This window comes from Lepidochelys kempii, chromosome 3 (assembly GCF_965140265.1).
Source record: "Lepidochelys kempii isolate rLepKem1 chromosome 3, rLepKem1.hap2, whole genome shotgun sequence".
NCBI lineage: Eukaryota > Metazoa > Chordata > Testudines > Cheloniidae > Lepidochelys > Lepidochelys kempii.
Window position 1 is genome coordinate 113,904,863 of NC_133258.1, and position 15,807 is coordinate 113,920,669.

Sequence of the window (15,807 nt, forward strand, 5' to 3'; positions counted from 1 at the left end):
AGTTTGCTACTGAATTAATTATGAATAAGGGTGGATTTATTATAGTAGTGACCATCTGTTGTGCCCAGAAATGTCCAGCAGACTTTGAGAAGCAGAGATGACTTCAATCACAAGTCAGTACTGAACATAATATACACACTGTCATCATCATAGGGCAAGGAAATAAAAGATGGATGAATAGATAAATGTAAGATGTAAATAATTGTTTTATGAAAGCATTATCTTCCTCATCCCTTCCACATTTTTCTGGACCAATAACCATTTAGCTGTTCATATATATCAGTGTACATTAGTGAGGTGTGGAGTGCCTCCTGCAAAGGGCAACATTAGATATTGTCCATTGCTGTTTGCAGTGTTGTTGTAGCCGTGTTGGCCCGAGGATATTAGAGAGAGACAAGGTGGGTGAGGTAATATCTTTTATTGGATCAACTTCTGTTGGTGAAAGTGCCAAGCTTTTGAGCTTGCCTGATTTCGAGCTCGGTGTCAGCTCGAAATCAGGCAAGCTCAAAAGCTTTTCACTTTCACGAACAGAAGTTGATCTAATAAAAGAAATTACCTCACCCATCTTTTCTTATGCAAAGGGGTAATTCCTTCTGCTCCCACTGGAGTAAATGGAAATTGAGGGCACTCAGCACCCTGTAAGAGGAGTCCAGAATCCCACAGGATCAGGCTCTCCTGCCCATTCTTTCCATCACTCCACCTCCTTCCTCACAGCATCTGGCTGTGATGCAACCCCACGGGCCTATCTAAGTTATTGCTGTAAAGTCATTTTGTCTATATTCTTCATTATGCAAAATGGAGTTTGTTACTGTATATTGTCAAATCATATTTTGTGTCTCAGTGATCTCATGTCAGGAGATTGTATATAAAAATGATTACTGTGATGTACGTAGTTATATAATGGTAGGAAAGATATGATTACAGTAGAACCTCAGAGTTACAAACACCTTGTATATGGAGGTAGTTCGTAACTCTGAACAAAATGTTATGGTTGTTCTTTCAAAAGTTTACAACTGAACATTGACTTAATACAGCTTTGAAACTTTACTACTCAGAACAAAAATACTGCTTTTAACCATCTTAATTTAAATGAAACAAGCACAGAAACAGTTTCTTTACCTTGTAAAATCTTTTTTAAAAGTTCCCTTTATTTTTTTAGCACTTTACATTTAACACAGTACTGTGCTGTATTTGCCTTTTTTTTTTTTTTTTTTTTTGTCTCTGCTGCTGCCTGATTGTATATTTCCGGTTCCAAATAAGGTGTGTGGTTGACTGGTCAGTCCGTAACTCTAACTTTCTACTGAATATTTTTTGTACTCTAGCTTTAAGTGTATGGAGTTTCCTTTCCCATGTGCTGGGATGGGGGCTGTAGAAGATATCCTCTACAGAGCAATAAACACATTGCTTGCATTGAGACTTTGTGGGTTGTTTCCTTAATGAAATAACCACTCCAGACTGAAGTACATGTTTTAGTCTTTCTATATGAAAAATAGAATGCTTACCTATAATGACATCTTCAATCATTAAAAGTGAAATAATTTTAAAAATCTGATTTTACTTTCTACAATTTGTACTGTTTAACTTTTTGCACTTCCTTCAGCTTGAATGATTAAAATAAGAGAGCCAATTTCACTTGCAAGTTCTCATGCACAACCCCATTGTTGCAATAAATGGATTGCTAAAATGCTATTTAAGCAGATATTTTTAAGGTGTCAATGGTCATCTTATCTGGACTCCATAGTAGGAATAAGAATAGACAAAATTCCCAAAGGAGTGTATTCTGTACTCTGCACAACATGTTGATATTACTCAGTGTGTTTAATTTTTGCTGGTGAAGTATTTGTTTTTCTTAGAAATGACATTCTAGAATGGTAGGCTCAGTCATGCAGCTAGGATATTTTGATAACTGAAGATACTTTTCAGAAATGTTGCATCTTGAGGATGGAGAAAGGAAAATACAGAAGTATTTTAATTGGCTTTGATTTATTTGTTCAGCTTTGCCTGAACTTCAAAGAATTTTAGAGTAGTAATGTCTTGTGTTGTGATTACTTAAACCTGCTGACATTTTGTGGTGAACTTTGGTGGGGTGGGGAGAAGCAGAATTGTCTAACTGGAACATCACATGTTTTATATTTCTCTGCTCTTTAAATTGTTGTGGATGTTTAGCTGAAACCAGAATTGTCCAACTCCCCCCCCCCCCCGTCTCTGCTTTTTTGTTTTTTTGATGAGAAATCTCAACTTAGTGGAGTTTTTCCAATATTTTTGTCAGGTTTTCCGCAGTTTCATTCTTTTGGACTTGTATGCTGCTATGTATGACCATATATAATATGTTTATACTGTGAACAGAATTGCCAATCCCCAAAGTTGAAAAATCATGAAATTGGTCCCAAAATCTTTCCTAGGAAGTAGAGAAATGAGAGTGGCAACCAAACAGAGCTTCTTGGTTTCTGAATAGAGTAGTGCATTACAGGTGACATTGTCACATTTGTCCTGTACTATAGATAAGGTGTGGTTAGAAAAAGCATGTTCACAGAACTTTTAGAATGCACATTCTGCTTTTATATGGCACTTTTGAGACTTTACTAGATGAAAAGTGCTTTACAAACTGCGGTACATATGTACAGATTCTGTAAAATGTTTAACCCCTGTGTGAAGGGGAGCAACCATGTGGATAATTGCTGCATAGTATGTTGAACAATAGTGGGGATGGAAGATAACACAAATCTCTGTTAAGAAAATTGCTATGGATTCATTAGTGTCCATGAAGAAAAGACAGGACATCTTCTCAAGTTCTAATAAAAGAAACCAAACTGTATGTGGCAAGGTACAATAAATTTTGTAGATCTCAGGCATAACCTGCACTTCTGGAAAACTTTGGATCCAAATCTGAACTGTACATGCATGAACTCATGTTCCTTATAATGCCTGGAAGGATAAAGTGATAAGTTATCCCTGCTGGGTTTTAAGCTTCTAGTTGTAGGTTATATAGTTATTTCAAACCTCCTAACCTAAATGAATTGTCACCCTAAATGAATTGTCCATTTGAACATTCCAGGTTTAAATTTGTAGTGCTCTTTCATGTCCTCCATATTTTTTAATTCATACATTCTTTTTTCAGTTGAAACGATAAAAACAATATTTCAATTGGTATGTTTCCAGTAACCTAGCAGCATATGATGTAAATGAGTTTTGTGGGTGCACTAATGGATCAGTTACTCTAAATCAGGGGTGGGCAAACTACGGCCCGGGGGCTGCATCTGGCCCTTCAGACGTTTTTAATCTGGCCCTCAAGCTCCTGCCAGGGAACAGGGTTGGGGGCTTGCTCCACGCGGCTCCTGGAAGCAGAGGCACTTTCCCCCCTCCGGCTCCTACATGTAGGGGTAGCCAGGGGGCTCTGCACGCTGCCCCCCCTCCCCCCCCAAGTGCCGCCCCTGCAGCTCCCATTGGCCAGCAAATGGGGCCAATGGGAGCTGCGGGGATGGCGTCTGCGGATGGGGCAGTGTGCAGAGACAGGCTGTGCCTCTGCGTAGGAGGCAGAGTAGGGACATGCTGCTGCTTCCAGGAGCTGCTTGAAGTAAGCGCCACCCGGAGCCTGCACCCCAGATCCCCTCCTGCGCCCCAACCCCTCGCCCCAGCCCTGATACCTCTCCTGCCCTCCAAATGCCTTGGTCCCATCCTCCTGCACCCCAGAGCGTGCACCCCTACCCCAGACCGGAGACCCCTCCCACACCCTGAATGCCTCATTTCTGGCCCCCACCTCAGAGCCCTCACCCCCCTACCCACCCGAACCCCCAATTTCATGAGCATTCGTGGCCCACCATACAATTTCCATACCCAGATGTGGCCCTCGGGCCAGAAAGTTTGCTCACCCCTGCTCTAGATGTTTGAGAGAATCACTTTGGGGGGAGGAGACTGAAGTGGAAACAACACTTTGTTCTGATGACATTTAAATATTGTTGAGATGTAACAAAACAGGTGGTTTAAAGTAATATAAATCAGCGAACAGCTTCTTATTCATATGACTGTGTAGCCAGGTCTCTGAAATGTGGAGTCACAGTATTGTATTTCCAGAAAAGTCTACTGAATCATTAAACTAGGATACAGATTTATAGAGAATTTGGTTTGGTTTCTGGGGAAGCGATGATTATTATGGGAAAATGTTCTGAGTGGTGCTATTAATTTAAAAACAACTGACTTAGACAAATGGTTTCAGTTATTAGCTAGATTAATCCAGAACAACGTCTGTCTGTCCAGCTTGTCCACAGTTTACTTTTAAAAATACAATAGCTTAAACACATCTTATAGCTAAGCAAACATAAAACTTAATTATCATATGATTAATATAATCTGTAAATCAAATCTGTGTCTTAATTTTTTTCACACCATGCATTCTTCTCAAATAAAGCTAAGTCATAAGAACAATTTAACAGAAGCAATGTATTGTATTGATTTATACATTAGGTCAATTTTTAAACTTTTTTTTACAAAACTTTAAAAGTGACTAGTAATTTTGGGTGTCCAACGTGAGACATCTGAAAGGGGCGATTTTAAGAAAGTGCTGAACGTCCACCCTCAGCAAGGTATCTCAAATCGGGCATTCAAAATTGCTAGTAACTTTTTCAAAAAACTTGGCCTTGATTCCTTGTTAGAATTGTGATGCATTTTAGTATGTACATATGCACCCTTGAGGGAGGGTCTGATCCTTAATGGTTCTGTCAATGGGAATTGAGAAACGCTGAGCATCTCTAAGGATGACTACCATTTTTGCAGCCCAGAGCAGTGTTCTGAATATTCACATGTTGAGAAGATTTCTCTCCCCAGCTCACCATATACAAACTGCCAACTGTTTGAAAATAGGATGTAACTGACATTTCTGAAATTGACATATCTGAACCTATTCGCTGCTGGTGTTTAGCTGAAAAGAAAACTTTTGTGACATTGGCAGTGTGGGTGGCCATTGAAGAGACTGCAAACTAATTCATACCTTCCTCTAGGAATTTATCAGTCAGAACAACTTCATTGTTAAAAAGCTGTGTCACAGGGTTCTGAACTACATCTTAAAGGAATTATTTATGGTGCTGACCTTTGCTACTTTCAAGAGCCTCGCCTACACTTGAGAATTGCACTGTCAAGAATAAATAAAACTGTTTTTTAAATTGTGTTACTGCAGAGGCTCAGGGCTCTAGTTATGGACGAGGACCTCTGTGTGCTAGGTGGTGTACAAATGCAGAACAAAAAGACTGTCTCTGCCTGAAGGCGCTATAATCTTTAACTGAACCTTTAATGGTATCATGTGGCTACAGCAGCCATTTTGGCTAGCATTAAATCTGCCTGACATATCCACAAACAGCATTTTCTCTGATTCTTGCACTCCCAATGGATTGTGGATACCTACAGTTCCCAACCTGGGTCCTCAAAGCAGGGACTTGTGGCTGTGATAATCTAGAGTTGAAGAGATGCTGTAACAAGGTTCTTTTGGTTTTTTTTCCCCAAATAAGACCTCTATAGGGAGGACCAACTGCATATTGCTTTTTCCCTGCAGGAGCCACTGCATTGGTGCAGAGTGACCCAATCTGGTGCAAGTGTAATTACAACAGTTCTGGCAACAGTTGTGCATCATTCAGGCTCCTTTTGTGCAAGAACACAAGTTGTGTTAAGAGCATGGCAGGTGCTCGCAACAAAGCTTGCAATCTTAATGCTCAATCTTAAACTTGGCAATGTGTGACACCAGCATTCTAAATTTGTGACAGATGGCTCAAATATGGAACTCATGTATTTTGCTGCATTTCATACCACGACTGAATGATTAGAATGGTTTTTAATTTTAAACAGTGTTTTGTCACTGTGTGAATTAAAGAAAACATTTAAAAAAAACTGCACAAATTCATTCACATGTAAACATAAAGACCTCTTACATAGATCATCAGAAGGATTATCCCCAACCCAGACCTCTGCTGGAATAATTGTTATCCTTCATGTGCACCAGCTACTGAAGTTAAATTAGACAGGTATTTAGCTGGGGGTTACACAACTATTTACCAAACAGCAGTAGAATGCTGGGGATTAGGAAACCTGACCTCCGATCCGTGGCTCTGGGAGATGAGTGAGGTTCAGGGATTAGAAACAGGATAACCAGTGCCTGTCTCGTTGACACACACCTTCCAGAAGTGTGGTTAATTAGATTGGATTTGTCTGTGGGTTCTATTCCCAGTCCTGCCTGAAATGATCTTGTGCAACCTCTCTCAGCCTCCTTTCCCAAATTTTACAAATAAATCAGTATTTGACTGCCTTCTAGGGTTGGTGCATAGGGTCTTGCTCATTAATGAGGGCTGTGAAATGCATGGAAAGAGTCAGCAGTTAGATTTGAACTTGGGTCCCTGAGGCCAGGGGGTGTTTTTGCAGTGTAGTAGAACAGGCAAACTGATTCAGCCAAAATCTGGTATATTTGAGGAGTCTGTTTGCAATACCAAAATTCTCTAGTGCAGAAAAGACTCTGTGGTGTTGTAGTTTGGACTACATAACCATAAGGCTGGCTGACTCCCCCTCCGGCCCCTTCCAAACCTGATGTTTAATTTATTCTTTCAGATAGAAATATCATGAAGTAAACATAACTTTTAGCAATGTGGGCCAGGATTACCACAGATGTAAATACCAATGGAAGGGTTTATGCTGTCTCAGCAGTCCCAAGTTGGCAGCCTTTGCTTTTGTCCGCAAAAATAGCGGCAAAACCCTATAAAGAGTTCAGTGCATTACTGTGCAGTGAAAAATGGGTGGTATGCACTGAAAAGAGGGGTGTGACTTGGACAGCTGGAGCATGTGCCTCTTCAGTGGCTCTCTTCAGAGCCTCCTGCCAGCAGGATCCTCCCTGTGAAGTCCCGGCAGAAGTTAAATGTGATTGCCTGCATGCAGATAGACGCTCCCCAGCAAAACCTCTGCTTCTAGATTGAAATACTGCCTGCCGTGGACAGGGCTGAGTCCCTCCTCAGCCATGATAGGCTTTGCAGGAGCACAGTGCATCGTGGAATAGACTTTATGCTTTCCTCGGCGGTAGCTTTGCTGAAATTGGCTCAGAGTCCATTAATTTGTCTCCCTCCTTCACTTTCACCTATACTTAATTCTTAAGCATAGATACTGTAACATTTTTAATAGTGCTTCATGATGAGTTTAATAGCTTTTTTTAAAAAATTTAAAACTGTACTGGAATGTATTGGTTTGAGTTAAAATTCTCTTTTATAAATTCCATTGCCTTTGGGAGGCTAAAGGGCCCCTGTTTAAATTTGATACGTTAGGGCTCTCTAGATTATTTGTAAAGGCTTTGGTGGGGGTTGAACTTCAAAATTGTACATCTTGTTGAGGTACCATTTGAGAAATGTCTTGCCATCATTGCACTAAAAAGGAGCTGGGCAGTATTATTTATACTGTGCCTTGTGGCACTTTACAATCTAACACAAGAAAAGGAAACACCAACAAAGCTTTACATAAGAGTTCAAATCTTGGTCAGAAAGTTTTCCAAATGGAGAGTTAGAAAATGTTTCTGTTAACATGAGACGTGACTCATTTCAAAGGCTGTTCTTGAAATACCTTGAGTCCAATAACTGTACGCACAGGGAGAGAGAGCCGTTTAGTGGAATACAGGTAGGCTAGTGCACATAGCCTTCTGCATTTGAGAGACCATGAATATCTTCCTGTTTTTGTTTTTAAAGAAGGTTCCTGAGCTGGTTTAATTTTGTGAAACTGATTAGGCCAAGGGGTAAAAAAGAGTTCATTTTTCTGCAGTTTGCCTCCCCAGTGAGGGAGGGGGGAAGGGCCAGGGTAAGAAAAAGTAAGGAAAATGAGGAGCTTGTGACTGATGTGACACTTGTTAAATTAGCATGCCTTATTGGGTCAGCACTGAACAGGCAAAGAGAACTTCAGTAAGGCAACATATGATACATCAGCCCACTGATACCATGGGAAGTACTACAATGGATGTGGAGATAGTAATGGAGAGAAGGCTGAGATGGGAATATAGAAAAAGTGAAAGGAAACATGCAGTAATCCTGCAGAAACAGCCATGAAGTTGAATCTAATGAAAGCAAATGCTTCTTTCTTTTTCCTTTCCTTTCCTGAGGACCCAGAAAGCTCCCATATTTTAAGAAAGCTGTAACACCTCATATTCAGACTCTGCCTGATGAGACAAGACACCTGAAACTACAGTTAAATAACTGGCTCTCTGTGTGTTTGAAATTTTAAGGGTGTGGTGGTTCTTTGTTTTTTGTTTTTGTTCAGATGAATATACTGATGTGATCTCACAACTGCTAGATGACTCTGTGGTCTCCCTGTGTAGTTCAGCCAGGGTTGTCCTTCGGATTTATGGGGCCCTATGCAGTATTATTAAATTGGTGCCCCTATGGCTGATGGCAGCACGGGCTCACAGGCCGCGGGAGGGGGGAGGGACAAGGCAGCAAAGGATACAGAGATGCCCGGCCCACCTCATGGCAGAAGAGAGTCGCTGTTTCCCACAGCGAACCCCTTTATCCTCTCCCTCATGCAGAATGTGTGGCGCCTTTGGCTCTGTGAATACAGCCCCTGTCTAAGGAGACTGCAGTGCGTGCTGGGTGTGTGGGAGCCGACCCGCTCTTACCTGCTGTCATGGGCGGTGGGTGAAGCTGCTGCTTGGGGAGGCTAGCTCCCTAGCCCACCTCTTCTGCCTGTGGCCCTGCCCATACTCCACTCCTGCTCTGCCCCAGGCCCCACCCCACTCCGCCCATGCCCCGCTGTCGCCCCGCTGTCTCCCTCCTCTGTTCCGTCCCCTACCCCACTCGTCCCCTTCCAGCCAAATCCCTGAACCCAAATGAAGCAAATGACATTTGAAAACACTCTTCTGCAATTTCTTTCTAAAGAAAATGGAGCATGTTTCCCGCTGCAGGCCAGATGGTGACGACTGGACATGCAGAAGATACCTAATTAAAAGCACTAAATTTGGGGAAAAAAAATGCCAGTCACAGGTTTTTTGATATGCCCTGAAGTTTGTCAGATTTATTTGCAAAAACTTTGCAGTAAGGGTGAGTCAGCTAGCTGTCTTGCTGAATACAACATTAAATATTGTGGAATACATGATGCAGCTCTTCTCTGTTTACATTTTCTTAATCAGTATTTTAGAACTGATTTTATAAGATTACTACATATTTAACTCATGAAACAAAGACTTATTTTAAATTAATCAGTCACAGGTTTAGTGCGTTCATAACAATGTTCATTGCCCTTAGAAAAAGGGAACACGATATATCAACACTACGAAGTTAGGTCGAATTTATAGAAGTCAGTTTTTATATAGTCGATTGTGTGTGTCCCCACACAAAATGCTCTAAGTGCATTAACTCGGCGGAGTGCTTCCACAGTATTGAGGCTAGCATCAACTTCTGGAGCGTTGCACTGTGGGTAGCTATCCCGCAGTCTCCGCCGCCCATTGGAATTCTGGGTTGAGATCCCAATGCCTAATGGGGCAAAAACATTGTCATGGGTGGTTCTGGGTACATGTCGTCAGGCCTTCCCTCGCTCCCTCCGTGAAAGCAACGGCAGACAATCGTTTCGCACCTTTTTTCCTGAGTTACCTGTGCAGACATCGTACCATGGCAAGCATGGAGCCCGCTCAGCTCACTGTCACTGTACTTCTCCTAGGTGCTGGCAGACACAGTACTGCATTGCTACCCAGCAGCAACCCATTGCCTTGTGGTAGACGGTGCAATAGGCCTGATAGCCATTGTCATCATGTCTGAGGTGCTCCTCGCCGCCTCAGTAAGGTCGGTCAGGAGCGCCTGAGCAGATATGGGCGCAGGGACTAAAATAGGGGTGACTCGACTGGGTCATTCTCTTTAGTCCTGCTGGCAGTCCTATTGTACTGTCTTATGGCAAGCGGGCAGGAGATAAGGATGGCTAGCAGTCCTACTGCACTGTCTGCTGCCAGCCAAAGATGTAAAAGATAGATGGAGTGGATCAAAACAAGAAATACACCAGATTTGTTTTGTATTAATTTGCTCCCCCCTCCCTCCGTGAAATCAACGGCTGACAATCGTTTCGGTGAGGGCTGTCAGGGGCACCTTGAAAAGTTTAATGGAGATTCAGTTGTGCCTGAAATACCAGGGGGAGGGATAGCTCATTGGGTTGAGCATTGGTCTGCTAAACCCAGGGTTTTGAGTTCAATCCTTGAGGGGGCCATTCTGTGTGTCAGTTGTTCTTGTTTCTCCTTGATGTGAAGTCACCCCCTTTGTTGATTTTAATTCCCTGTAAGCCAACCCTGTAAGCCATGTCGTCAGTCGCCCCTCCCTCCATCAGAGCAACGGCAGACAATCGTTCTGCCCCTTTTTTCTGTGCAGATGCCATACCACGGCAAGCATGGAGCCCGCTCAGATCACTTTGACAATTAGGAGCACATTAAACACCACACATATTATCCAGCAGTATATGCAGCGCCAGAACCTGGCAAAGCGAAACTGGGCGAGTAGGCGACGTCAGCGCGGTGGCAAGAGTGATGAGGACATGGACAAAGACTTCTCTCAAAGCATGGGCCCTGGCAATGTGGGCATCATGGTGCTAATGGGGCAGGTTCATGTGGTGGAACGCCAATTCTGGGCCCAGGAAACAAGCACAGACTGGTGGGACCGCATAGTGTTGCAGGTCTGGGACGATTCCCAGTGGCTGCAAAACTTTCGCACTTTCATGGAACTTTGTGACTAGCTTTTCCCTGCCCTCAGGCACAAGAATACCAAGATGAGAGCAGCCCTCACAGTTGAGAAGCAAGTGGCAATAGCCTTGTGGAATTTGCAACTCCAGACAGCTAGCGGTCAGCCGGGAATCAATTTGGCGTGGGCAAATCTACTGTGGGGGCTGCTGTGATGCAAATAGCCAACGTAATCAAAGATCTGCTGATATCAAGGGTGGTGACCCTGGGAAATGTGCAGGTCATAGTGGATGGCTTTGCTGCAATGGGATTCCCTAACTGTGGTGGGGCCATAGATGGAACCCATATCCCTATCTTGGCACCAGAGCACCAAGCCGGCGAGTACATAAATCGCAAGGGGTACTTTTCAATAGTGCTGCAAGCACTGGTGGATCACAAGGGACATTTCACCAACATCAACGTGGGATGGCCGGGAAAGGTACATGACGCTCGCATCTTCAGGGACTCTGGTCTGTTTCAAAAGCTGCAGGAAGGGACTCCCAGACCAGAAAATAGCCGTTGGGGATGTTGAAATGCTTATAGTTATCCTTGGGGACCCAGCCTACCCCTTAATGCCATGGCTCATGAAGCCGTACACAAGCAGCCTGGACAGTAGTCAGGAGCTGTTCAACTACAGGCTGAGCAAGTGCAGAATGGTGGTAGATTGTGCATTTGGACGTTTAAAAGCGCGCTGGCGCAGTTTACTGACTCGCTTAGACCTCAGCAAAACCAATATTCCCACTGTTATTACTGCTTGCTGTGCGCTCCACAATATCTGTGAGAGTAAGGGGGAGACGTTTACGGTGGGGTGGGACGTTGAGGCACATCACCTGGTTGCTGGTTATGCGCAGCCAGACACCAGGGCGGTTAGAAGAGCACAGGAGGGTGCGGTACGCATCAGAGAAGCTTTGAAAACCAGTTTCATGACTGGCCAGGCTACAGTGTGAAAGTTCTGTTTGTTTCTCCTTGATGAAACCCCTGCCCCCACCCACCCCCTGGTTCACTCTACTTCCCTGTAAGATAACCACCCTCCCCTCTTCCCTTCAATCACCGCTTGCAGAGGCAATAAAGTCATTGTTGCTTCACATTCATGCATTCTTTATTAATTCATCACACAAACAGGGGGATAACTGCCAAGGTAGCCCGGGAGGGGTGGTGGAGGAGGGAAGGACAAGGCCACACAGCACTTTAAAAGTTTAAAACTTTAAAACTTATTGAATGCCAGCCTTCTGTTGCTTGGGCAATCCTCTGGGGTGGAGTGGCTGGGTGGCCTGAGGCTACTGTGTTCTTGGGCATCTGGGTGAGGAGGCTATGGAACTTGGGGAGGAGGGCGGTTGGTTACACACGGGCTGTAGTGGCGATCTGTGCTCCTGCTGCCTTTTCTGCAACTCAACCATATGCTGGAGCATATTAGTTTGATCCTCCAGCAGCCTCAGCATTGAATCCTGCCCCCTCTCATCACGCTGACGCCACCTTTCAGCTTCAGCCCTCTCTTCAGCCTGCCACCTCTCCTCCCTGTCATTTTGTGCTTTCCTGCACTCTAACATTGTCTGCCTCCACGCATTCCTCTGTGCTCTGTCAGCGTGGGAGGACAGCGTGAGCTCAGAGAATACTTCATCACGAGTGCATTTTTTTTCACCTTCTAATCTTTGCTAGCCTCTGGGAAGGAGAAGATCCTGTGATCCTTGAAACACATGCAGCTGATGGAGGAAAAAAAAAGGACTGTGGTATTTAAAAAGACACATTTTGTAGAACAATGGGTACACTCTTTCACGGTAAACCTTGCTGTTAACATTACATACATAGTACATGTGCTTTGGTTCTAAGGTCGCAGTTTGCCTCCCCCCACCACGTGGCTAACCCCACCCCCCTCCTCATGGCTAACAGCGGGGAACATTTCTGTTCAGCCAAAGGCAAACAGCCCAGCAGGAATGGGCACCTCTGAATGTCCCCTTAAGAAAAGCACCCTATTTCAACCAGGTGACCATGAATGATATCATTCTCCTGAGGATAACACAGAGAGATAAAGAACGGATGTTGTTTGAATGCCTGCAAACATACACTGCAATGCTTTGTTCTGCAATGATTCCTGACTACGTGCTACTGGCCTGGCGTGGTAAAGTGTTCTACCATGGTGGATGGAATAAGGCTGCCCTCCCCAGAAACCTTTTGCAAAGGCTTTGGGAGTACATCCAGGAGAGCTTTATGGAGATGTCCCTGGAGGATTTCCACTCCATCCCCAGACGCGTTAACAGACTTTTCCAGTAGCTGTACTGGCCGCAAATGCCAGGGCAAATTAATCATTAAACATGCTTGCTTTTAAACCATGTATACTATTTAAAAAGGTACACTCACCAGAGGTCCCTTCTCCACCTGGCAGGTCCAGGAGGCAGCCTTGGGTGGGTTGGGGGGTACTGGCTCCAGGTCCAGGGTGAGAAACAGTTCCTGGCTGTCGGGAAAACTGTTTTCTCCGCTTGCTTCCTGTGAGCTATCTACAACCTCATCATCATCATCTTCCTTGTCCCCAAAACCTGATTCCGTGTTGCCTCCATCTCCACTGAAGGAGTCAAACAACACGGTTGGGGTAGTGTTGGCTGAACCTCCTAAAATGGCATGCAGCTCATCATGGAAGCGGCATGTTTTGGGCTCTGACCCAGAGCGGCCGTTTGCCTCTCTGGTTTTCTGGTAGGCTTGCCTCAGCTCCTTAAGTTTCACGCGGCACTGCTTCGGGTCACTGTTATGGCCTCTGTCCTTCATGCCCTGGGAGATTTTGACAAATGTTTTGGCAGTTCGAAAACTGGAATGGATAGCATGGATTCCTCTCCCCATACAGAGATCAGATCCCGTACCTCCCGTCTGGTCCATGCTGGAGCTCTTTTGCAATTCTGGGACTCCATTATGGTCATCTTTGCTGATGAGCTCTGCACTCACCTGCAGCTTGCCACACTGGCCAACCAGGAAATGAAATTCAAAAGTTCGCGGGCCTTTTCATGTCTACCTGGCCAGTGCATCTGAGTTGAGAGTGCTGTCCAGAGTGGACACAATGGAGCACTCTGGGATAGCTCCTGGAGGCCAATACTATCTAATTGCATCCACAGTAACCCAAATTCGACCCAGGAAGGCCGATTTCAGCGCTAATCCCCTTGTTGGGGGTGGAGTAAGGAAATAGATTTTAAGAGCCCTTTAAGTCGAAAAAAAGGGCTTTGTCATGTGGATGGGTGCAGGGTTAAATCAATTTAACGCTGCTAAATTCGACCTCAACTCCTAGTGTAGACCAGGGCTAATTTACTTTGTGTGATCTCCATAACAATAGATGTGTGTGAAATTTCACCAACTTTCAAAAATGTTTCCAAAGATTTTAGGCATAACAAAGGATTTTATATCTTACTAGGTACTGATTTTGCTGGAGCGTTCTCTTAAAACTAGTTCATCAGCTAGAGGTAAAGAAAAGGAAACTCTTTGTCCAGCTATCTGGAAGGACAGGGGTGTTGTTCCTTTATGGGCTCTCTTCAACAGGTGTTGGTAGTGGGGAAGAGGGTGAAGGGAGAAAGGACAGGAAGACTTTGGAAGCATGTTTTTTTGTACTATAGTAATTAAAATTAAAATGTGTATTTTAGATAAGGGTGGTCTTTTGAAGGATTTATTTACAACACTATATGTCTGAAGATCCAAGCATTTAAGGCTAAAGATGATTATGCATCTAAAAATCTATGCAAGGATTTTTTAGAGATGTGATTTTTTTTTTTTTTATAATCTTCACCAACTCACTAATGAAATGTTTTTAAAGCACATTTTAAACTAAGGTCCTGTAGACTAACCTGTTCTGAGTAAATATTACAGTAATGCACAACTGTTTTGCTCAGTAAATTCAGAGACTGACAGTATATACTGGGGATTGGCAAATGCCTGTTAAATGGCTTCATTACCACTCAATGGCTCTTTAACAGTTTCAGTGTTGTGCTAATAGGTCTGGCAGGCTTTTTCACTTTTAAGTTATTAGATTCCCTCTGGAGTAAGAGTCGCCAGGCTGCAGCAGCCAGCTGTGAAAGCCTGCAGGAAGGGTCAGAACTGGGCTAGGAAGAGCCAGGAGGGTAGACACTAAGATCCAGTGGTGCCCCAAATTTTCAGGTGGCTTATGCAGCCGCGTATGCCTAAGGACGGCCCTGAATTCAGCTCTGCCTTCCACTGATTAATTTAATTGAAAGTTAGTGTCAGTATTATGTACTGTATGTGCCAAAATTCTTTTATAGTATGAACTGTGGAATAGATCAGAAAAATTAGAAATTATTAGGCTTTCTTATATACCAACAATGGGATTACATAACTGGAAGCATTACTGGAATTCCATTATGGTTTTACTTAATAAATCAGTACTTTGATTAAACTTTAATGTCTTAATAAACCAGACAAATATATAAATACAGTTATGTAAAATTAATATTTAATTACTACCATAGTTAGGTTGTGGTTTGTTTGGGTTTTTTTATTCATTTCTTCATTACTAATTTTGGGTGGCTACTCTGGAAAGGTTTCACTTAAGTTGCTTGTACCCTGAAAAATGGAAGAAGAGATACTTTAATCTGAATTCACTGGGTTTAACTGTGGGATACTAATGCTTCTGTGACTAACTAAGATCAATCCCTTCATAATGAGTTGGGAAACATTGTCTTAAATATTTACTTTTCTCGACTCATAGTTCTGTTTTTTCCACTTCTACTGTATTTCCAGCACTAGATCATATCACTGAGTAAGATCTAAAGCATGTTCTCCTTGGGGAAGGTGCTTCAAGTGTTGTTCAATCTGAACCTTGCAGTCTAATTCTGTATCTACATACATTTAAAAAAAACTTGATAGAATGCGTTTTACATCCAGCCCTGTGGTATGGCATTGTGCTGCCAAGTAGAAAATGTAGAGTTAATTTACTGACTCTAGTTCAGCTTTTTTCAAATGTGGTCACCAGGGGCTTTCCTTCTAGCCACAGCCTTCTCTGGTGCTCCTGCATACACTGCCTTGGGTGTTGGTTGCTAGGAGTGCCAACAAGGGTTGGGCCCTGCCCCCTCTGGAGACACCTGGGGCACAACACTGGAGGAGCAGGCAGCCAGGCTCCC

The 15,807-nt window shown here is 43.5% G+C and overlaps 1 protein-coding gene across 6 annotated transcripts in view; it reads left to right on the plus strand.

Annotated features, from left to right (window-relative positions):
• The window catches only part of PLEKHG1 (pleckstrin homology and RhoGEF domain containing G1), a 215,355-nt gene that overhangs the window by 24,346 nt on the left and 175,202 nt on the right, over nt 1-15,807 (plus strand). The gene's annotated exons all lie outside the window — the stretch shown is intronic.